At 45.8% G+C, this 24,675-nt stretch overlaps 1 protein-coding gene across 1 annotated transcript in view; it reads right to left on the bottom strand.

Annotated features, from left to right (window-relative positions):
- Positions 1-24,080, bottom strand: part of TACC2 (transforming acidic coiled-coil containing protein 2) — a 256,831-nt gene extending 232,751 nt beyond the window's left edge. The window contains exon 1 of the mRNA XM_054503818.2: positions 24,021-24,080. The gene's annotated coding sequence lies outside the window, so the exon portion shown is untranslated. The remainder of the gene's footprint in view (positions 1-24,020) is intronic.
- Positions 24,081-24,675: the final 595 nt, after the last annotated feature.

The raw sequence follows: 24,675 nt of genomic DNA, 5'->3' as shown, positions 1-24,675 counted from the left end.
AGGAACTCCAAAAGCCTCACCCGAAGTGAAAGAAGCCGGGCACAAAAGGTCATAGATTTTGCGATTCCATTGATAGGAAATAGCCAGAGTTAGGCAAATTCATAGAGCCAGAAACCAGACTGGTTGTTGTCAGGGGCTGGGGGAAAGGGAAGTATCGGCTTAGTGGGCACAGGATTTTATTTTAGGGTGATGAAAATGTTTTGGAATGAAATAGAAGTGGTGGTTTCACAACATTGTGATATACTAAATGCCACTGAATTGCTCACTTTTAAATGGTTAATTTTATGTAAGGTGAATTTTACCCGAAGTTTTACAAGTGTATATGTTTCATATATGGGGTTTCTGCATAAGACATTGTTTGAAAGAAGAATTTGCAGCCCTAAAAAAGAATGAGTTCACGTCCTTTGCAGGGAGGGACATGGATGAAGCTGGAAGCCATCATCCTCAGCAAACTAACACAGGAACAGAAAACCAAACACCGCATGTTCTCACTCATAAGTAGCAGTTGAACATTGAGAACACACGGACACAGGGAGGGGAACAACATGCACCAGGGCCTGTTGGGGGTTAGGGGTGAGAAGAGGGAACTTGGAGGACGGGTCAATAGATGCAGCAAACCACCATGGCACACATATACCTATGTAACAAACCTGCACGTTCTGCACATGTATCCTGTTTTTTTTTTTTAGAAGAAATAAATAAATAAAACGAATTAAGTCTAGTTTTACATGAAAAAAAAAAAAAAAGAATTCCACTACCAGGTTAAAAAAAAAAATGTTTGGAGGGATGAGAGACAAGACTGTTTGCCTCTTCCCCCTCAAAAAACCACAGAAGAATTTTTCTTTTTCTTTTTTTCTTTTTTTTTTTTTTGAGACAGTTTCACTCTGTCACTCAGGCTGGATGAAGTGCAGTGGCGCTATCTCAGCTCACTGAAACCTCTGCCTCTAGGGTTCAAGCGATTCTCCTGCCTCAGCCTCCCTAGTAGCTGGGACTACAGGCACCCATCACCACGCCAGACTAACTTTTGTATTTTAAGTAGAGACGGGGTTTTGCCATGTTGGCCAGGTTGGTCTCCAACTCCTAGGCTCAAGCGATCCGCCTGCCTCAGCCTCCCAAAGTGCTGGGATTACAGGCATAAGCCACCATGCCTGGCCACAGAAAAATTTTTCTAAGAAGGAAAATCTTATTAGGCAAAATGTCTTGAATGAGCCGATTGGGAATGGCGGCAAGTCTTCAACAGGCGGCAAAACACAGGGAAAGCCCTAGCAAAGGAAGGAGAAGAACTAGGGGCTACTCCTGAAGACTGCGGGGGAGGGAGGGAGAGAGGATGGCTCACCAAAATGGCGGCGGCACAGGGGACTTGGCAGGCGGGGCATGTGCAATCTTCCATCTTCAGCTGTGTGCGCTGCTGTGATGTAAAATCCAAAAAGCACCCTCCAGAAACCACTTTCCAGAAACCACCCTCCAGAAACTGTCAACTCTGCGGCCCACACAAATGCCTGGGGTGACTGGGCCTTCTGTGAGAATGTGAATGCTCTGAGCAGAGAGGACAGCCTGCTCTGGTCAGCTCCGGCTGCTGTAACACCACCACAGATTCAGTGGCTTCAGTAACAGTTACTGTCTCATCTTCCTGGAGGCTGGACGTTCGAGGTCAAGGTGTTACCTGGGTTGGTGTCTTCTGAGTCCTCTCTTTTTGGCTTGTGGATGGCAGTCTTCTCCCCATGTCTTTACATGGTCTTCCCTCTTTGCCCGTCTATGTCCTAATCTCTTCTTCTAAGGACAACAGCCGTGTTGGATTAGGCGCCCCCATAGGGCTTCATTTTACCTTAATTACCTCTTGAAAAGGTCTTATCTCCAAAGGCAATCACATTCTAAGGTACTAGGGTTAGGATTTCAACATAATGAATTTCGTGGGGACACAAACAAATTAAGCATCTTACAGAAGAAGAAACTTGGAGTTGGAAGAAGCTGGGGGAAATGTAAAGCTGAGGCATTTAGAGATGTCTTTGGGAAGGCAATGACACCCCACAGTGCTCAGAATGGGGCAGTTTAAACCAATCTTAACTAAAGCTTCAGACCACAGAGGTGAGAAAGGCCTCAGGTGTGCAGGGACTGACTTTTTTTTTTTTTTTTTTTGAGACAGAGTCTCATTCTGCCGCCCAGGCTGGAGTACAGTGGTGCAATCTTGGCTCACTGCAACTTCTGTCTCCCGGGTTCAAGCAATTCTTCTGCCTCAGCCTCCCGAGGAGCTGGGACTACAGGCATATGCCACCAAACCCAGCTAATTTTTGTAGTTTTAGTAGAGACGGGGTTTCGCCATGTTGGCCAGGATGATCTCGAACTCTTGACCTCGTGATCCACCTGCCTCGGCCTTCCAGAGTTCTGGGATTATAGGCGTGAGCCACCGCACCTGGCTTTTTTTTTCAGACAGGGTCTCACTCTGTCACCCAGGCTGGAGTGCAGTGGCATGATCATGGCTCATTGCAGATTTGATCTTCTGGGCTCAAGCGATCATCCCACCTCAGCCCCCCAACTAGCTGGGACTACAGGTGTGCACCACCATGCCCGGCTACTCTTAGTATTTTTTGTAGAGATGAGGTTTCGCCATGTTGCCCAGGCTGGTCTCCGATTCCTGGGCTCAAGCAGTCCACCTGCCTCAGCTTCCCAAAGTGCTAGGATTACAGGTGTGAGCCACCATACCCCCACTGATTTTTTTATTTTTATTATTATTATTTTTTTAACATTTTGGGCTCCTGGAATGTAAAGTGCAAAGCATTTAAACACCGAGGGCACAGAGGGAATGGCCTTGGAACAGAGAAGCTGTGATGAAGGAAGAGGAAAGGATGTTCGCCGGGAGGGGTGGGTTTGGTTAAGTTCTGCACCAGCGGTCTCGGCTCACTGCAACCTCCGTCTCCCGGGTTCAAGTGATTCTTCTGCCTCAGCCTCCCGAGTAGCTGGGATTACAGGCATGCACCACCACGCCTGGCTAACTTTTGTATTTTTAGTAGAGATGGGTTTTCATCATGTTGGCCAGGCTGGTCTCAAAGTCCTGACTTCAGGTGATCTGCCCACCTCAACCTCCCAAAGTGCCAGGATTACAGGCGTGAAACACCATGCCCAGTCTAATTCACTTCTTATTAATGCATTTCATAAACATTGAGTTTTTTGTTTCTTTGTTTATTTGTTTGTTTGAGATGGAGTCTCACTCTGTCGCCCAGGCTGGAGTGCAGTGGCACGATCTGGGCTCACTGCAACCTCTGCTTCCTGGGTTCAAGTGATTCTCCTGCCTCAGCCTCCTGAATAGCTGAGACTACAGGTGCGTGCCACCACACCCAGCTAATTTTTGTATTTTTACTAGAGACAGGGTTTCACCATGTTGGGCAGGCTGGTCTCGACCTCCTGACTTCAGGTGATCCCCCCACTTCGGCCTCCTAAAGTGCTGGGATTACAAGCATGAGCCACCGTGCCCGGCCAACATTGAGTTTTTGTTTTTGTTTTTTTAATGTGCCAAACTCTGTTAGGTGCTCATGTCCTCTTTCATACTTAGGGCAAAGCTATGAGATACGTTTTGTCCTTTTTTTTTTTTTTTTAATAGCAGATGAACTGCCAAAGACCTTAAGTGCACATAAGTGGTTTGGCCAAAGTCCACCAGAGAGCAGGAGGGAGGATGCAGATCCTGCATTCAATGAACAACGTGATACTACCACCTTGAGAAGATTTTTGCAAAGAATTCAAAGATAACTTCAGTCTTTATCTCTTGTTTATTTAGTTTTATAACAGAGCATGGTTTTCTAGTTGTTGGCAACTAAAGCTGGTTTGGAAGGTACCAGCTCATGTGATCCCTCTCCTTGATCAGGGAGGAGAGTGGAAGGTGCAGGTTTGGGCCAGGTGACTAATCACTGTGTCTGAGGCAGCCTAGCAGAAATGGGTAGCCAGAACCATGGCCAAGATGACCAAGAGCATAACTGGGGACTTGGGCCCTATGGGCAGGTCTGCAAGAGAAGGGGAAATGGAAACCTGAGAACCAACACAGCAGCAAGACTGCAGAACCCACAGTGGGCGGAGCAGGTGGAAGACATTGCTAGGACCGTGAGGTCTAGGCCAGGCTGATGCCCCATTTTATACATTGCTCATGGGGTGGAGAGGGGCAGGGAGCTAAGGAATCGGAGACAAGATCACACAGGTCTTGGCCGGGTACGGTGGCTCACGCCTGTAATCCCAGCACTTTAGGAGGCTGAGGCAGGTGGATCGCCTGAGGTCAGGAGTTCGAGATCAGCCTGGCCAACATAGTGAAACGCCGTCTCTACTAAAAATACAAAAAATTAGTTGGGCATGGTGGCAGGCGCCTGTAATCCCAGCTACTCTGGAGGCTGAGGCAGGAGAATCGCTTGAACCCCCTAGGCGGAGGTTGCAGTGAGCCAAGATTGTGCCATTGCACTCCAGCCTGGAGCAAAACTCAAAAAAAAAAAAAAAATTACACAGGTCTCATTTCATCAATGGTAAGATGAAGGCTCAGAGAGGTTTTGCAGCTTGCCCAAAGTCTTTACCCCATACTTCTCTGTTAGTACAGCCTAGTAATGATCTATTGGGATTTGTTGATATGTTAGACAATCGCATCATGTTTTCTATTAGAGTTTTTATTCCCTATTGAAAAAATTATCTTTTTTTTGCAACATGATAGAAATGTATCTGTTTTATAAGTTTAATAAATTCTGATTTTTCTCCTACATAGAATAATTTAGATTGTTAGTGCTGGAAGAAACTTGAAGACCACCCTCTCCAAAGCCTCTTTTTACAGATGAGAAAGCTGAGGCCTAGAGGTTGGAAATGATTTACCCAACATCCCACAGTCTTTCAGTTCCAAGGCTGGAACCAGAACTGGCTTCACACAGGCTTGCCTCCTCTCATCTCGACCAGGGCCCTACAGGCTCCGAATTGCTTCTCCAGACCAGACCAGCAAGCTCAGATCAGAACTGCGTTTTCTGCCATGGCATTGCTCCCCAGCCACAGAGGCCTCAGGCAGTCCGGTTCTGCGTCAGTGGAGGACATGGTCCAAGTTGTATTTGCTCATCGAGGGGGAGCTCAGGTTCACCTGACCCAGCAGCTCCTGTGGCTGCTTGACAAACCCAGCGACCTAAGCCTGTTGCTATTCACAGATAGCCCAGCCCTCATCCTAGGGCCATCAGGAGACCTCAGCTTCTTTCTCCGGTGACTGAATTCAGTGCTCTAACTCCCTACCTTGCACAGCTGAGCATGGAGCTACTAATAGCTCTGTTATCACGTTCCCGTTTTAATACAAACAAACAGCCGTAGCCCAGGAAAGAGATTTGTTAGAGAGGTTGCTTGCCTTCTGCTCTGGCAGGAGACCTTCACAGCACCAAGAACTTGGCTGCTCTGTGGGGTTTGAGTGAAATGATGACTCTTCCTTCACACCCTCCCCTTAGCCTCCTGTTTTCTTCCCTTCCTCCACCTCTGAGGCCACCTAGAAATTTTGATGTAGAAAATTCCAATCTTGTAGAACATCAGGGCTGGGAAAACCTTAGAGATTCCCTGCTCTCATGACACAGTGACCAGACACAGGACTGACATATCCACCCCTCTGCTCGTGAGAGGCTGGGCCGGTTATTAGTTATTGCTTGTCATCTCCAAATCCCCCACATTCAGATGTTGGGGGACTCTACAAGCCCCATTTCTGCTTTGCCAACTGCTCTTCAAGAAGCTCTGCCAGGAGGGGCCAGAGGCCAGAGGAAGAAGAAGGACAGGGAACACACTCCTTCCGGTCTGTTTCTTGTTTCTGTGAGCAGCACCGTGGCCCACTGCTTCACCCAGGCAGTAGCAGTTCCCTCCCTCAGCGGTGAAAGAACCAAGTTGGCAGTTTTACTGATTCCTGCAGCGCAAGCCACATGGTGCTCCCTCAAAGACGCCAGCTCCAGCCACCTGGAGCCCCCTCCATGGAGCTCTGAGGTTCACTTCTGTGGGGCTCCTCCTCTAATCTTCCAAATTTTAATAATTTCAACTTCTACTCTTTGCTCCCCCAGGCTTAAGGGTGGTAGCTGCTTTCTGAAGTTGCTACCTTCCATTACACCTGAGAGTTTGCTTTTTGCCTTTCTACTTACATAGATAAAAATTTTTCATATATTGAATTCTATTAAAATAACTGGGAGGTTTGGCTGGGAGCGGTGGCTCATGCTTGTAATCCTAGCACTTTGGGAGGCCAAGGCAGGCCAATCACCTGAGGTCAAGAGTTCTAGATCAGCCTGGCCAACATGGCGAAACCCTGTCTTTTTTTTTTTTTTTTTTTTTTTGAGACAGTCTTGCTCTGGCACCAGGCTGGAGTGCAGGGGCGTGATCTCGGCTCACTGCAACCCCCACCTCCTGGGTTGAACCGATTGTCCAGCCTCAGCCTCCCGAGTAGCTGGGATTACAGGCATGCGCCACCACACCCAGCTAATTTTTGTATTTTTAGTAGAGACGGTGTTTTACCATGTTTGCCAGAATGGTCTCAATCTCCTGACCTCATGATCCACCCGCTTCAGCCTCCCAAAGTGCTGGGATTACAGGCATGAGCCACCGTGCCTGGCCAGGGTGAAACCCCATCTTTACTAAAAATACAAAAATTAGCCAGGCATGGTGGCAGGTGCCTGTAGTTCCAGCTATTTGGGAAGCGGAAGCAGGAGAATCATTTGAACTCGGGAGGTGGAGGTTGCAGGGAGCCAAGATCTTGCCACTGCACTCCAGCCTAGGTGACAAAGTGAGACTCCATCTCAAAACAAAAACAAACAAACAAACAAAAACAAAAAACTAGAAGGTTTTCATCAACTCTGACTGATATGCTGGCAGAGCTGAGATCCAAACCTAGGTTTTCTTTCTCCTAGTTCAGGACTCTGCACTGGAACCCAATAAATATTTGTTCAATTAAAGGAATAGTAAAGTGAGTTCACTCCATTCATTGGTTCCAGTGTTAATAAGATGTTGTTTCAGATTCCCATCACCACCACCACCAACAACAAAGTATCACCTAATTGCAGCCTAGACTTCCTGCCATCCAAGTGTCAAGCTCTATCACAGGCTATTAGAATTGAGAGGGACTATGGCCAGGCACAGCGGCTCGTACCTATAATCCCAGAACTTTGGGAGGCCGAGGTGGGCAGATCATGAGGTGAAGAGATCGAGACCATCCTGGTCACCACGGTGAAACCCTGTCTCTACTAAAAATACAAAAATTAGCTGGGCATGGTGGCGTGCACCTGTAGTCCCAGCTACTTGGGAGGCTAAGGCAGGAGAATCGCTTGAACCCGGGAGGTGGAGGTTGCAGTGAGCTGAGAATCCGCCACTGCACTCCAGCCTGGCAACAGAGCGAGACTCTGTCTTAAAACAAAAAACAAAAACAAACAAACAAACAACAAAAGAGCAGCGCAGAGCTGCAGAGCTGTCTCCTCTCTCCCCAGTTTGGCTGCGCCCTTCCCACTTCCCCGGCCACACTATGTCCCTCTCCACCTGGCCCTGTGTCACTGTCTGCCTGACCCTGCATCCCTGTCTACCTAGCCCTCTGTCTGCTCCCTGACCCAACTGGGTAACGGTCAGTGGTGAGGCCCAAGGACCAACGGGGCTAATCTAGTTGGACCATCGTCTTAGATTGGGCCACAGGCCTTTACCCAAGAGCCAACCTAAATTTGCCTTGTTCAGAGACTACAGAGTCAGCATATTCCCTTGTTTTCATGGCTGGTGAGTGGTAGCTGGTAGCAAGCCAGCCCACAGCTGAACACCAACACATGAGGGATCTCAGCTGAAACCAAGAGAACCACCCAGAAGGGCTGCTAAGTCCATCCCAAGTTGCCAACCCACAGGATCAAAAGCTAAATAAATAAATTCTTGTCTTAAACCACTAAGTGTTGGGGTGGTTTGTGATGTTGCAAAAGCTAACTGATAAGATTTCCCCAGAGGCTCTCACTTTCCTTTCTTTCACACCAGCCTGTGCACCCAACTGTGGCTGGCAGTCATGAAGATCTAAGCATTGTATCCCAAAGGATGCCACGCAAGGGAAGACTGAGGGATGCGTCCAATCCCTCTCCACTGTTGAAATGACCATTTACCGGCATGGACCCTTGAGTGGCGGCCACCAGTGTTGTCTTGGTCTATGCCAGACCCAGTGTCATCAAGATGCTAGAGTGTGTCAACCTCTCTGGGGATGAGGCTCTGAGCATTCCATTCTGGAATTGCAAAATGGAAATATGATTTGCAGTAAAGGGCCTCTTTTTCCGCTGCTAGACCAGATGCTTGATGACACATTAAAATATAAGGTTCCCCTTACTCGCAATTTCCATACCGTCCCTCTCTGTAGACAAGATTAGCAAAAACCATATTTCTTATTAAAACAAGCTGCTGTAACCCACAAAAACTCAGACCTATGAGTTTGAACCCCAAAGCTGAACTATGCTGTCATTTTTAGATATAAATACAGTATCAACATCATGAAGAAGTGTGGGTTAAGGCAAAGGAGAGGGATGACAGAATGAAGGGGTGAGGAGGCTGTTCCAGCACAAACAACATGGGAGAGATTTTGAGAGAGGGATAGTGTCAGTGCCAACTACACCAGAGCCAAAGAGATAATTCCTGATGACACACATGTCAGAGCAGAACTAAGAAACTGCAGATATTTGCCTTCCATATGACATCATAGGACTTCACCAATGCAATCATCTGGCCTCAGAGAGAGTTTTCGCTAACATCAGGCTACTTTACTATTTAAATTAAAAATAGCTTTTTAAAACCTCTGTTTCCCAGGCAAGCTTATTGAAAACAGTCTCACTCTGTCGCCAGGCTGGAGTGCAGTGGTGCAGTCTTGGCTCACTGCAACCTCCACCTCCTGGGTTCAAGCCATTCTCCTACCTCAGCCTCCTGAGTAGCTGGGACTACAGGCACGCACCGCCATGCCCAGCTAATTTTTGTATTTTTAGTAGAGATGGGGTTTCATCAAGTTGGCCAGGATGGTCTCGCTCTCCTGACCTTGTGATCCACCTCGGCCTCCCAAAGTGCTGGGATTAAAGGTGTGAGCCACCGCGCCTGGCCGATAACAACTATTATATAATTTTTAAATGTCCTTCATTAATAAGACTTTGTTAAGTACCATTTGGCCAGTTTATACTTCTCCCCAGCAAGAGCAAGAACAGAAGAACAACTTAATCAGATTTGGTTTTTGTGGGCTTTTTTGAGAGGGAGTCTCTCTCTGTCACCCAGGCTGGAATGCAGTGGCACAATCTCTGCTCACTGCAACCTCTGCCTCCCAGATTTGAGTGATTCTCCTGCCTCAGCCTCCCGAGTAGCTGAGATTACAGGCGTGCACCACCACAACCAGCTAATTTCATATTTGTTTGTTTTTAAGTTAGCTTTTGTGGTAACTGAAAATAATAGAGGCCTCCAGTTACCTGTCTCCCAATACTTCCTCCCAAAGTGATATAAAACAATGAGAAAGGAAAAATAAATGTACACAAAAGGTAGACTTTCTATAACTTGAAGACAGAAAATAAAACAGAGAAGTGTAATCACTTTTCAAAACTGTAAATAAAAAGAGGAAAGTCAGAAAATCCTGGATTTTTCTCATGATCCTGCCCTCACCCTACCACAAGTGTTTGTAGAGAACAAAGGTAGACCCAGTTCCCTAGAAACAGTTGGGACAATACAGAGGGCAGCTAGTGAAAGGCGCCTACATTTGTCTAGAATTATTGTCAGATGATTAAGTATACCCAAACATAGAAAATTCTTTAACAAGTGTCTGAGCAGGTCACAGCAGGGACTATTACAAAGGAATTTCAAAGCACATGGAATTTAAAGGGATAGGTACGGCCGGGCACGGTGGCTCATGCCTGTTACCCCAGCACTTTGGGAGGCCAAGGTGAGTGGACGACTTGAGGTCAGGAGTTTGAGACCAGCCTGGCCAACATGGCAAAACCCCGTCTCTACTAAAAATACAAAAATTAGCTGGGTGTGGTGGCTGGCGCCTGTAATCCCAGCTACTTGGGAGGCTGAGGCAGGAGAATCGCATGAACCCAGGAGGTAGAGGCTGCAGTGAGTAGAGACTACGTCACTGCACTCCAGCCTGGGTGACAGAGTGAGACTCCATCTCAAAAATAATAAAGGTTAAAAAATAATAATAGTGCCGGGCGCAGTGGCTCACGCCTGTAATCCCAGCACTTTGGGAGGCCAAGGCAGGCGGATCACCTGAGGTCGGGAGTTCGAGACCAGCCTGACCAACATGGAGAAACCCCGTCTCTACTGAAACTACAAAATTAGCCAGGGGTGGTGGCACATGCCTGTAATCCTGGCTACTCGGGAGGCTGAGGCAGGAGAATTGCTTGAACCCGGGAGGCGGGAGGTTGCAGTGAGCCAAGATCACACCACTGCACTCCAGCCTGGGCAACAAGAGTAAAATTCTGTCTCAAAAAATAATAATAATAATAGTAATAATAATAACAAAGGGATAGACAGAATGCAAAGGGCAGCCTTCAAAATGCATGGCTTCTAGGGGGAAAAAAAGGCAGAAATGATAATAGGAATACCCAATGGCAACTGGGTGTTTGTCTTGGTCCATCTTCTGTTCCTATAACAGAATACTATAGACTGGGTAATTTATAATACAAAGAAATGTACTTCTTACAGTTCTGGAGGCTGGGAAATCCACGGTTAAGGAGTCACATGCGGTGATGGCTTTCTTGCTGGTGGGAGGACTCTCTGCAGAGTCCTGAGGTGGTCAGAGGCATCACATGGCAAGAGGCTAGAGTACGCCAAACTGGCTTTCATAACAGGCCGACTCTGTTGATAACTAACCCCCTCCCATCATGATCCATTAATCTATTAACTCATGAGTGGATTAATTCATCTTCCTCCTATTAAAGGCCCCACCTTTCAATGCTGACACATTGGGGATTAAATTTCAACAAGAGTTTTGGAAGAGACAAACATTCAAACCACAGCAGTGTTAAATGGGGAAAAGAAAGAAAAAGAGAAAAGTTAGAGTTCTATGAAAAGAAAAGAGCATCACAAAATATAAAGGACTCAGAAACTTTACTGAACCTCACCCTAACGAACATGGCCTCTGTACAGACAGACCAGGGGACTGTTAAACTAGGAATCCCGTAAAACATCTCAGTGCCATAAAAATGGACAAGAAGAAGGTCAACAAATCCACACAGAGCTTTTGAAAAACAAAACAGAAAAAGGAGATAATATTTTACACATATTACTTGAGGAAAATCTTCCTTACACCCTGAGACCAGCTATGAAGAGGAACAAAATTCTAACTCAGCACTCCAAACAGAATAAAATATTCTCAAGTCTGCATTTGAGCATATATAAAATACCTTGAATCAGAAATTCAAACATGCAAATAGAAATGGACAAAAAGCAAGGAGGAATAAAAAGATTGTCGATCGAACTCCAGAAAAAAAATAAGAAAAAGACAAAATTATCTCAGAAATAAATAAATCATAAGGCACCCAAGGGATAACAGATTTAAATTAAAATTTAATAAAGGGCATTAAAAAAATCAGGAAAATGGCCAGGCACGGTGGCTCACACCTGTAATCCCAGAACTTTGGGAGGCCGAGGTTGGCAGATCACCTGAGGTCAGGAGTTTGAGACCAGCCTGACCCACATGGAGAAACCCTGTCTCTACTAAAAATACAAAAATTAGCTGGGCATGGTGGCACATGCTTATAATCCCAGCTACTCGGAAAGCTGAGGTAGGAGAATCACTGGAACCTGGGAGGTGGAGGTTGCGGTGAGCCGAGATCGCGCCATTGCACTCTAGCCTGGGCAACAAGAGCAAAATTCCATCTCAAAAAAAAAAAAAAAAATCAGGAAAGCAATGAAGAGGATAAGAAATGGCATAAAGAAATAAATAAAAAGGATCAGAGAGAAAGTAAGAAAATAGGAGACAGGCAAAGAAGGAATTACAGTTCTATTGTTGGAGTGCCTGAAATAAAAACAAAACAATGGAACAGAGCTAAAATTTAAAATGTTTGATTCAAGAAAAATTTCTAGAAACAGGAAAATACCTGAATCTACGTGCTGAAAGGACTCACTAGATACCTGGGAAAATTAACCCAAAACAATCAATTCCAAGACATGTCCCAGTAAAACTACTAGATTTCAAAGACAAAAGATAAAAGCCCTCCAGACAAGAAGATCTAATAACTTACAAAACCAAAAGAATTAGAGTGGCATCCTATTTTTTTTTCTTTTCTTTTTTTTTTTTGAGACAGAGTCTTGCTCTGTAGCCCAGGCTGAAGTACAGTGGCTCAATCTCGGCTCACTGCAAGCTCTGCCTCCCAGGTTCACACCATTCTCCTGCCTCAGCCTCCCACGTAGCTGGGACTACAGGCGTGAGCCACCACGCCCGGCCAATTTTTTTGTATTTGTAGTAGAGACGGGGTTTCACCACGTTAGCCAGGATGGTCTCGATCTCCTGACCTCGTGATCCACCCACCTCGACCTCCCAAAGTGCTGGGATTATAGGCTTGAGCCACCGCGCCTGTCCGGCATCCTATTTTTTTAAAATCAATAAACAAAGCAAGATAACAATGAAACAGCATTAAAAAAGAAAAAAAAAAAAAACTCATGAATGAAAGTGTGAACCAAAGATTTTATACCCAGCCAAGCTGTTCTTCATATATCAAGGCTAGAGAAAAGCAATTTTCAACATACAATAGGCCAGGCTCAATAGCTTACGCCTGTAATCCCAACACTTTGGGAGGCTGAGGCGGGCAGATCACCTGAGGTCCAGAGTCCGAGACCAGCCTGGCCAACATGGCAAAACACCATCTCTACTAAAAGTACAAAAAATTAGCTGGGCATGGTGGTGCACGACTACAGTCCCAGCTACTCGGGAGGCTGAGGCAGGAGAATTGCTTGAACCCGGGAGGTGGAGGTTGCAGTGAGCCAAGGTCGTGCTATTGCACTCCAGCCTGGGCAACAAAGTGAGACTCCATCTCAAAAAAAAAAAAAAAAGGCCAGGCACGGTGGCTTATGTCTGTAATCCCAGTACTTTGGGAGGCCGAGGTGGGTGGATCACAAGGTCAGGAGATCGAGACCATTGTGGCTAACACGGTGAAACCCCCTCTCTACTAAAAATACAAAAAATTAGCTGGGCGTGGTGGCGGGAGCCTGTAGTCCCGGCTACTCGCGAGGCTGGGGCGGGAGAATGGCGTGAGCCTGGGAGGTGGAGCTTGCAGTGAGCCGAGATCACGCCACTGCACTCCATCCAGCCTGGGCGACAGAGTGACTCCGTCTCAAAAAAAAAAAAAAAAAAAAAGCCGGGCGTGGTGGCTCATACCTGTAATCCCAGCACTTTGGGAGGCCGAGGCGGGTGGCTCACCTGAGGTCAGGAGTTCAAGACCAGCCTGGGTAAACTGGTGAAACCCCGTCTCTATTAAAAATACAAAAAATTTAGCTGGGCGTGGTGGTGGATGCCTGTAATCCCAGTTACTCGGGAGGCTGAGGCAGGAGAATCACTTGAACCCGGGAGGCAGAGGTTGCAGTGAGCCGGGATTGCACCACTGCACTCCAGCCTGGGCAACAAAGTGAGACTCTGTCTCAAAAAAAAAAAAAAAAAAAATACAGTAACTTACTGAATTCTACACCCATGAGATTCAGTCTTGAGGAATCTACTAGATGATGTATTTCATCCAACCAAGTGATAACTGGGAAAACTTTAGTAAAAGCACTGAGGATGAGGATTTAAAAATAGGTAAATGTACATCTAAAACTAAAACAACTCTTAGATAAAAGGGGAAATACAAAAATACAAATTTAAATTACAAAATACAAAATAATAATAATTGTAAGTGCCCAACATGTTCTTCCTGCCTGCTACCTAGATACAGCCTATTTATCAAGAGGGAGGATTGCAATAGAGAGAGTTTAATACAAATAGAGCTAGTTTTATTACTACTTAAATTGGCCTCCCCCAAAATTCAGAGTCTAGGGTTTTCCAAAGATAGTTTGGAGGACAGGGAGCTAGGGAATGGGTGCTGCTAATTGGTTGGGGATGCAATCATAGGAATGTGGAAAAAAGGCCCTCCTGTGCTGAGTCCAATTCTGGGGGATGGGGTGTGGGGCCACAGAGGAGTCGCTGGTCTAGGTGGAATCATCTGGTAATCAGAAATGCCAAACTCTGAAAACATCTTAAAAGGCTAACCCTAGGTTGTACTATAGTGATTTTATTTACAGGAATAATTGGGGAAGTTGCAAATCTTTTGACCTCAGGAACGAGTGTAATTTTTTTTTTTTTTTTTTTTTTTTTTGAGACAGAGTCTTGCTCTGTCACCCAGGCTAGAGTGCAGTAGCATGATTTTGGCTCACTGCAACTTCTGCCTCCCAGATTCAAGCAATTCTCCTGTCTCAGCCTCCTCAGTAGCTGGGACTACAGGTGCCCACCACCACACTTGACTAATTTTTGTATTTTTAGTAGAGATGGGGTTTCACCATGTTGGTCAGGCTGGTCTTGAACTCCTGACCATAGGTGATCTACCCACCTCAGCCTCCCAAAGTGCTGGGATTAGAGGCGTGAGCCACCGTGCCCGGCCAACTATGCCCACATCTTAGCAGAATTTAGGCCTCTCTTATCTTCCTAACTTGGTGGCCTTTCATTAGTTTTCTGCCTGCCTCAGCCTCCCAAAGTGCTAGGATTACAGGCGTAAGCCACTGCTCCTAGCCCTTTTCATTAGTTTTATAAAGGCAGTTTAGGGCTGGGTGCGGTGGCTCACACCTGTAATCCCAGCACTTTGGGAGGCTGAGGCAGGCGGATCATGAGGTCAGGAGATCAAGACCATCCTGGCTAACACGGTGAAACCCCGTCTCTACTAAAAATACAAAAAAATTAGCCGGGCGTGGTGGCAGGCACCTGTAGTCCCAGCTATATGGGGAGGCTGAGGCAGGAGAATGGCCTGAACCCAGGAGGCGGAGCTTGCAGTAAGCCGAGATCGCGTCATTGCACTCCAGCCTGGGTGACAGAGCAAGACTCCATCTCAAAAAAAAAAAAAAAAAAAAAAGGCGGTTTAGTTTTGGAAAGGGCTATTATCATTTAAACTATAAACTCCCAAAGTTATCTTGGCCCACATCCAGAAGTGACCACAGGCAGTTTGGAGGTTAAAGGCTAAATAGAGTTGGTTAGGTCAGATCTCTTTCAGTGTTACAACTTTTGCAAAGGCAGTTTTATAATGACAGCAAAAACATTACATATATATCAGAGTCAATGGGATGTATTTAAAGCAGTGATCAGAGGAAAATTCATTGCATCAAACATATTTGTCAGTGAAAATGAAAGAAGGAAAATAATGAATTAAATTCCCAACTCAGAAAACTGGAAAGGAAAAACAAAGTAAACTAAGAAAAGCACAAAGAAGAAAAAATAAAGTTAAAGGCAGAAATAAATGAAGTAGAGGAGAGAAAAATGAGTGATTAATGAACAAATCAAAATCCTAATTCTTTTTTTTTTGAGACAGAGTCTTGCTTTGTTGCCCGGGCTAGGGAGTGCAATGGTGTGATCTCAGCTCACTGCAATCTCCGCCTCCTGGGTTCAAGCAATTTTCCTGCCTCAGCCTCTGGAGTAGCTGGGATTACAGGTTCCCACCACTATGTCTGGCTAATTTTTGTAGTTTTAGTAGAGACGAGGTTTCACCATGTTGGCCAGACTGGTCTCAAACTCCCGACCTCAGGTGATCCACCCACTTCGGCCTCCTAAAGTGCTGGGATTACAGGTGTAAACCACCATGCCCAGACAAAAGCCTAATTCTTAAAAAAAGAATAAACTAGAAAAATTACTAGCTACCTTGATCAGAAAGAAAAAGGGAGAAAGCACAAACACACAAAATTACAAGAGGGAAATAGCCATTGTAACAGAAGAAATTTTAAACATTATAAGAGGCTGATTTGCAGATGTCTATGCAAATAAAAAAATGAAATGGATAGCATCCTAGTGAAATGAGGATTGCCAGAAATGACACCATTAAAGTTACAACACTTAAACATACCTATTTCCACAGAAAAACAATAGAGAAATTTACTAAGGAACCATACCACAGCAAAAAGATCAGGGCCAGATAATTTCACAAGGGAATTTTACCAAATCTTTAAAGGTCAGATAGTCCCAGAGTGCTCTACAAATTATTCCATAGCATTCTAAAGGCAGAAGAACACCTTAATTCCTTTTACGAAGAATGACACTGATTCCTCAACCTGATAAAAATGGCACACACACACACAGAGACAAAAACTACAAACCAATATCACTCATGAACATGAGTGATGCAAAAATATTGAAAAAAATACTAGCAAACTCCAACACTATATACAGAAAATAATATACCATACTGCTATAGACTGAATGTTATACCCCCTGCCCCAAATTCATATGTTGAAATCTAATCTCCAATGTGAAGGTATTTGGAGGTGAGTCATCTGAGAGGTGATTAGGTCAGGAGGGCTCCATCTTCATGAATGAGATTAGTGCCCTTGTAAGAAGATACTTGAGAGAAATGGTCCCTTTATCATATGAGGATACATCAAGAAGGTGGCCATCTGCAAACCAAGAAGACGAATCTCACTGGGGCCTTAGCCAGCACCTTCATCTTGGACTTCCCAGCCTCCAGAACTGTGAGAAATAAATTTCTGTTGTTTAATTCACCAGTCTATGATATTCTGTTATAGCAGCCTTGGCTGAATAAGACAATGACCTATAATCAAGAGGAAAAATAATCAATATAAGCAGATGCAAAGATGACTCAGAGCTTGGAATTAGCAAAGACTCAAACACAACTCTTACAACCATAACATAAATAATTTACTGGAAAAGGTAGATATAATAGTGGAAGACATAGGAAATTTCTGGAGGATATATATAGTGGAGGATATAGGAGAAATATGGAAACTCTGGGGGGAAATGGAAAAGTGCCTTAAGAGACATATCAACCAAAAGCAACTTGTGAAACTCGTTTGGATCCTGATTTTAAATAAATCAAAAGTTTTAAAAATGAGACAACCAGGGATATTTGAACACTGACACGATTTTTAATATTAAGTAATTATTTAATTTTTGTATGATAAGGATACTGTGGTTATACACTTACAAAAAGAGTCCTAATTTTTTAGAGATATGATATGGTGTGGCTTTGTCCCCACCCAAATCTCATCTTGAATTGTAGCTCCCATAATTTTCATGTGTCATGGGAGGGACCCAGTGGGAGGTAATTGAATCATGACGGTGGGTCTTTCCCATGCTGCTCTTGTGATAGCGAATAAGTCTCAAGAGATCTGATGGTTTTATAAAGGGGAGTTCCCCTACACCAGCTCTCTTGCCTGCCACCATGTAAGACATGACTTTGCTCCTCATTTGCCTTCTTCCATGATTGTGAGGCCTCCCCAGACATGTGAAACTGTGAGTCAATTAAACCTCTTTCCTTTATAAATTACCTGGTCTCAGGCATGTCTTTATTAGCAGCGTGAGAACAAACTAATACAAAATACATACTTAAATATTACTGATTAAACAATGGAAGTATTTGTTTTAAAACAATCCAACAGGGCCAGGAGCAGTGGCTCATGCCTGTAATCCCAGCACTTTGGGAAGCCAAGGCAGGTGGATCGCCTGAGGTCAGGGGTTCAGGACCAGCCTGGCCAACATGATGAAACCATGTCTCTACTAAAAATACAAAAATTAGCTGGGCTTGGTGGCGAATGCCTGTAGTCCCAGCTACTTGGGAGGCTGAGGAAGGAGAATCGCTTGAACCCAGGAAGTGGAGGTTGCAGCGAGCCAAGATCACACCACTACACTCCAGCCTGGGTGACAGAGTGACAGAGTGAGACTGTCTCAAAAAACAAACAAACAAACAAATAAAATAACAACAACAAAAAAAACCAGAAAACAACAAAAAATCGAACAGTGGAGGGAGGAAGGCAGATGTTAGCGGAAAGTAGGATAATAAATGAAATAAGATAAACCATTGTAGACAATTGTAGAAACCAGTAGTGGGTATGTAAGGATGCTTATAATATTCTCTCTACTTTGGTGTATACTTGAAAAGTCCATAATAAAATATTAAGAAAGAAAAGGAGACAGGGTGGAAGGGAGGAAAAGAAATGCTTCCTTCCTCATTTGTGACTAGAGCCCCCTCCAGTTCCTAAGTCAATCCTGGCCAAGTCAGTCTCTGGCTTGTCAGTGGTGGGCTTTGGAATTAGGTCATCTCTTCATAAGCAGGCATCGAGCAATCTGCCAGTAATTTGGCTACTAAAGTAATCTAGTTTTGATTTGCATTTTCTTTCTTTTTTTTTTTTTTTTGAGACAGAGCCTCGCTCTGTCGCCCAGGCTGGAGTGCAGTGGCGCAATCTCAGCGCACTGCAAGCTCCACCTCCCGGGTTCACGCCATTCTCCTGCCTTAGCCTCCCTAGTGGCTGGGACTACAGGCGCCTGCCAGCACGCCCAGCTAATTTTTTGTATTTTTTAGTAGAGACGGGGTTTCACTGTGTTAGCCAGGATGGTCTTGATCTCCTGACCTTGTGATCCGCCCGCCTCGGCCTCCCAAAGTGCTGGGATTACAGGCGTGAGCCAACGTACCCAGCCGATTTGCATTTTCTAAACTGAATTTCCCCGTTGCACTTCATACATGAGACCTGGTGTCTCCAACAGAACTCTAAGTCCAAGTGTTGGATCCCAAGTCTTCACTCAGCCCTTCTCTTGCATCTGTACTGGTTTGATCCCTAGGACCACATGTCTGACCACTACTCCTGGCTCCTAGAACTTGGGCCTGCAGACTGATCTTGCCACATATGAACATATCTTCTAAAGGTTAACTTCCTGAACTCCTGGGATCTACCCATCTGACTGAAGCTCTGGAAGGAGTGACCGATTGCCCTTGGGCATTGTTTTTCCTCTGTTGTTTTTCCTCTGTATATTTAATAGCTGCTTCTCCAAGATTGACATCGGTGTATGTAGAGGGTCATTTCCCTCCACACCTGTTGGACCAAGACATGTCAACTCAAGTCTCTCTGTTTATGCCAAATGAAGAGAAGTCATGTGCCAAAGCATTGACAGTCCTGGGGCAGTAAAGCAGGCTGGTGTTGGGCAAAGAGAGGCACGCCAACAAATGCCAAATAGGGAAACTTCCACCAGGCCCTGCAAACAGTAATATCACCAAATGCTTTTCAAAGACTTGGAACACATGTGGCAATGAGCGTGTGACCAACTGGGATTCAAGCGTTGCTTGTCTCATCTGTTTGCTATGAAATATGAGATGCAAAAGCACTTTGTCAGATTCTAACTTGAATCTTATGACCAGTTTCAGCAAAAGGATATTCAGAGGAATGGTTTTTCTGAATGACCAAAAGTGAATACAAAGCTGTGCTTTTTAAGCTCAGGGAGCTAGCTGCAAAATTATGTCTCCTCAAAATGAAAATCTTTGTCCCACTTAGAAATGGCCATTCCAATCCTGAGGTCAGGAGATTGAGACCATCCTGGCCAACATGGTGAAACCCTGTCTCTACTAAAATACAAAAAATTAGCTGGGCATGGTGGTGCACTCCTGTAGTCCCAGCTACTCAGGAGGTTGAGGCAGGAGAATCGCTTGAACCTGGGAGGGGGAGCTTGCAGTGAGCCGAGATCATGCCACTGCACTCCAGCCTGGCGACAGAGCAAGAGTCCGTCTCAAAAAAAAAAAAAGAAAGTAAGAAATGGCCACTCCAGCTTCCCATACATTTGTACCTTTCCAGGTCCTTTCACATGTAACTGAGCACAAGCAGAGAGAAATACATGTTTCGGGCCGAAGTCTTGCAACTCAGGATTTAATATGCAGTAAAGGCAGCTACTCAGAGGAAGTCAGACCTTGGTAGGGCTTGGATATTTCTTTGGAGCCCCAGACAGTGAGACACAACCAATTTCAGTCATTCCTGAATTTTATACCGATGTAAGCGGCTTGGCTGCATAAAGTCAGCCAGTGTTGCTGGGTTTAATCTCTTTCCAACTCTTTGGCACCCGATCTGACACAGAGCTCTCCTGAGGCTGTTCCCTGACTTGAGTGTGGAGCAGAATTTCCCCTTTTTAGGTCACAAATTCAGAGTAGTCACTCATCACAGCCACTCTCTCCACTGTGTCGATTTTAAACACCCTCATTAATAACACTTACGAAACACTGGCAAGGTGGTGGCTATCTTGAGTTGCTCCTGCTATCCATGACATATCACAAGATAGAATAACGGGAACAAATTTGCCCCTGCAGACTAGGATGATAAAAACACAGTGATATCCACCTCTTCTAAACACAGCTGAATTAAGAACCCTAGGACAAGGGTCACAGTGGATTGTTCAGAGATCTGCTAAGGGTGAATACAGGCCCCCAAAAAGGAGTCTTCCTTTTTTTTTTTTTTTTTTGAGACGTGGTCTCACTGTGTCGCCCAGGCTGGAGTGCAGTGGTGTGATCTCAGCTCACTGCAACCTCCACCTCCCAGGTTCAAGCAATTATCCTCCCTCAGCCTCCCGAGTAGCTGGGACTACAGGTGCCCACCACCACGCCCAGCTAAGTTTTTGTGTATTTTTAGTAGAGACGGGTTTCACCATATTGGCCAGGATGGTCTCAAACTCCTGACCTTGTGATCCACCCGCCTCAGCCTCCCAAAGTGCTAGGGTTACAGGCATGAGCCACCGTGCCCGGCTGAGGAGTCTTCCTTGTCAGTTTCTTGAGCAGTGTCTGGCTACTCCCTTGCTGCCACCACCTGAAGTCTTGGTCTTCATGCCTGCCTTTGGGGGTGGGATGGGACCTCTTGTGCTGAGATGGACAAATCTCCTCTAGGCTTGTGGCCTCCTTGGGATTCAGATCATTGGATGAGTATCGCATCAGAGTGAGTTTGGTTTTCTACTGGCCAGTGCTCCAAGGGTACACAACTGTATTTCACCTGGCTCTCCCTCTTCTCTATTAGCCAGCAGAGCTGTCCCCTACCCCAGCATGTCCCTGGCCGTGAAGTACGTGCCCTTGCATGCAGTTAGAAACACTGTCATCACCCTCAGCATTCATTTCTCTGCTCCCATGACAGCACACACTTGAGCAGCCACTTTGGAGGGCCTGCCTTTGTTCTTTTCTCTGAAAACCGTTCATTCCTTACCCCTCCCAACACCCCCCATCTCCCTCCTGTCTGAGTGGTCCTGGCCCACCATATCAACCCACCTCTTAGACCCTGCTAACTGGACTAAGGGTAGATTCTGGCTTATGTGGGGACAATCAGATTTTCTCTCTAGATATTTGATAAGGAAGACCATCAAAGGAGGCCACTCATCACCAGGCAATGAGGAATGGGGGCCAGGACCAGTGGTAGAGAAGCTCAGAGTCTGTGCATGCTGGACTTAGGGAGAGGAAGGGGTAGGATCCCAGCAGAGGAGACCCGTCCACCCTCAGACCAGAATGAAGCCAGTGGTTGCTGAGAAGCAGGGGTGAGAAGCTGCTGCAGCCCAGAACTATGTCTGCTCAACAAATGCTCCTTTTCGGGTGGGTTTCTGTTTCTTGCAACCAAATGTGCCCTGATTGAAAGCACACTCAAAAGCTGCCCGTGATGCCCAGATACTGGCCTCGTCTCTGTCCTCATCCTCTTTCAGCCTCTCTGCAGCATCTGAGACTATCCCCTGAACTCCCTCCTCCAGCCTCTTTCCACCTAACGCTTTTCTAACGAGGTGCTGCAAAATCCCACTCTCTTTCTCCTTCTTCAGTTCCTCCTCCCATCCTCTCAGTAAAGCCAACCAGGAGCTTCGGGATTTGGTGTTCTAGCCTGGTCTTCTCCTTGGAGAGTCCATTGATTCTCATGGCTTTCTCTACTGAGTCCAGGGAAAAGGTTCTAAACCTAAAACACCTGCCCTGACGTCTCACTCCTGCACCAACTGCATTTTTAAATCTCCCATCAATGTCTCTACTTAGATGATTCAGACTCTTGAAATGTCCACTTAACATCTTTCCCTCAAGCCAATCCCTCTCTTGCCTTGCTCATCAGATTTAGAGGACCTTGTTCTCTCAGTCATGTGGCCTGGGACCACCGTGGTCATTCTACACCTCATGGTGACTGCCTGCTTAGCATCACTTAATAAGTTTTTGCTGAATGAAATGAAGAAATGAATCTTGTATTTTTCCCTCTGTTTCATTCCTCTTCTCTCTCACTGATAGAGTTTGGAGGTTTGTCTCCTCTAAATCTCATTTTGAAATGTGATCCCCAGCATTGGAAGTGGGGCCTGGTGGGAGGTCATGGGGGCGGATCCCTCATGAATGGTTTGGTGCCTTCCTTCTAGTAAGGAGTGGCTTCTCACTCTATTAGTTCACATGACAGCTGGTTGTTTAAAAGGGCCTGGAGGCCAGGTGAGGTAGTTCTCTTCTGTAATCCCAGCACTTTGGAAGGTTGAGGCAGGATGATCGCTTGAGCTCAGGAGTTCAACACCAGCCTGAGCAACACAGCAAGACCCGGTCTCTCCACAAAAAATAAGAAAAATAGCCAGGTGTGGTGGTGCGTGCCTGTGGTCCCAGCTACTCGGGGGACTGAGGTGGGAGGAGCGCTTGAGCCCAGGAAGTCGAGGCTACACTGGACCACTGCACTCCAGCTTGGGCAACAGAGCAAGATCCTATCTCAAATAAAAAATAAAAAATGAAAAGGGCCCGGTGGCCAGGTGCAGTGGCTCATGCCTGTAATCCCAACACTTTGGGAGGCCAAGACGGGCAGATCACGAGGTCAGGAGTTTGAGACCAGCCTGACCAGCACGGTGAAACCCCGTCTTTACTAAAAATACAAAAATTAGCTGGGTATGGTGGCACGCACCTGTAGTCTCAGCTACTCAGGAGGCTGAGGCAGGAGAATCACTTGAACCCGGGGGGCGGAGGTTGCAGTGAGCTGAGATTGCGCCACTGCACTCCAGCCTGGTGACAGAGCGAGACTCTGTCTCAAAACAAAAAAAAAAGAAAAGAGCCTAGCATCTCTCTTGCTCTGTCTCTTGCCATGTGACATGCCTCTTCCCTCTTGGCCTTCCACCATGAGTAAAAGCTTCCCGAGACGGCAGCAGATGCCAAGTGGGTGCTAGTGCCAAGCCTGTACAGCCTGCAGAACCATGAGCCAACTATCTCTTTTCTTTATAAACTACTCAGTCTCAGGTGTTCCTTTACAGCAATGCAAAACAGACTAATACACTCACCATGCCACTAGAACTGGGAGGAGTTTTGCCCCCTGTATACACACATACGCAGATATTACACAATAGATTATAAGTGGTGTCAGTGGGATAAAGGATTTTGGTCGGGGCGTTTCTGTTTTATGGAACAGGGTATGAAACAGTACATACACACACACTTCTGTGTTTAACTGAACTGTAGGATTCTCTCATGAGGCTTAGAATTCTGCCTAACTTTGGCTTTAACCTGATGATTCAGTTATAACTGACACCAAGTCAAACTCAGAAACACAGCGTTTGTCAAGATCACACGGCGGCTCAAGTTGGCAGACACAACATCAGAAACAGGCCTGGAAAGGCACTTGTGAGAGTCTAGAGAAATACCTGTGCAAACATGTCAAGGTCAACACAATACAAGCTTTCAAATGACTTTCTCCCACAAAGTTCTACAAACCCTCAGGGCCTTAGGGGTTCTCTCTGAAGTCATCATTCTGAAGAATCACAAACATTTGAAACTAAAATTTGTGATGGGCAGAATCACAATAGAGGCCAGAAGAAATTCCAGTAATCATCTAGCCCAACTCCTTATTTCACAAATGAAGAGACCAAGGTCTAGATTAATGGGGCCATAGTCTATCAAAAGTAACCAGTGACGTATTAGAAAAAGTACAGTTCATTTGGCTTAAGAAACAAGGAGTGGAGAGGCACAGATGTGCCTTTAATTTCACTTTATAAGGAAAGCAAGCAAGCAATGCTTTTATCCCTCTAATCCCAGTAGTCAAACCGGTTTAAAGCCACAGGTTGCTCAAAGGAAGAAGCCCTCAGTCTGAGACTCACTCACCCAGTGTCCCCCCAGCATGGAGAGGAGGAGGAGAGAAGCGGGAGAAGGCCCTCTCTTCCGGAGGCTCCTTTTCAGCACTGCCTCCACCCGCAGTCTGTCTTCCCCAGGATCACATGGAATTGTTCTATAAATGTGCATTGGCTTAAGGTTGAGAATGCTGGCCTGGGAGGCAGCGGCGTGTAAGCAATCTGACCCAGGCCAGGCAGCAGCTTTCCAGAAGGCTCTGCAGCCCAGAGGGAGAGGGTAACAAGGAGCAGGGAGCCTGCAGGTGCCGCCAGCCTCCAGCTCTCTGTGCTTCTCACTACACATTTATTTAGGATGCGAAGCCAGTGTCAACTACCTTGGGCTGCAATTTGATTTACTTGACTTATATTTTGGCTGGGAGAAGCCACTTTTCAAAACAAAGCAACCATAAAAGAAGAAAAAAACAAGGCATAAAATTAGCAGTGCTTCTAGTAAATAGGGACAGGTCATCACCAGCCTCAACAGACATAGTATCAAGCAGTCCTTTTCAAACATGTCAATATGCTTCCTTTAGAAAGCGAGAATGAGCAGTTAGTTAGGCGAGTTCTAAACAGCATGCCACCTACAGTTTCATCAGTAGCCAGGGAATTAAAGATGCAATCATACAATGGGAAACGAAGTGGGTGGAGAA

This window comes from Pongo pygmaeus, chromosome 8, assembly GCF_028885625.2.
Source record: "Pongo pygmaeus isolate AG05252 chromosome 8, NHGRI_mPonPyg2-v2.0_pri, whole genome shotgun sequence".
NCBI classification, from domain to species: Eukaryota; Metazoa; Chordata; class Mammalia; order Primates; family Hominidae; genus Pongo; species Pongo pygmaeus.
This window is presented reverse-complemented; position numbering and strand designations above follow the sequence as displayed.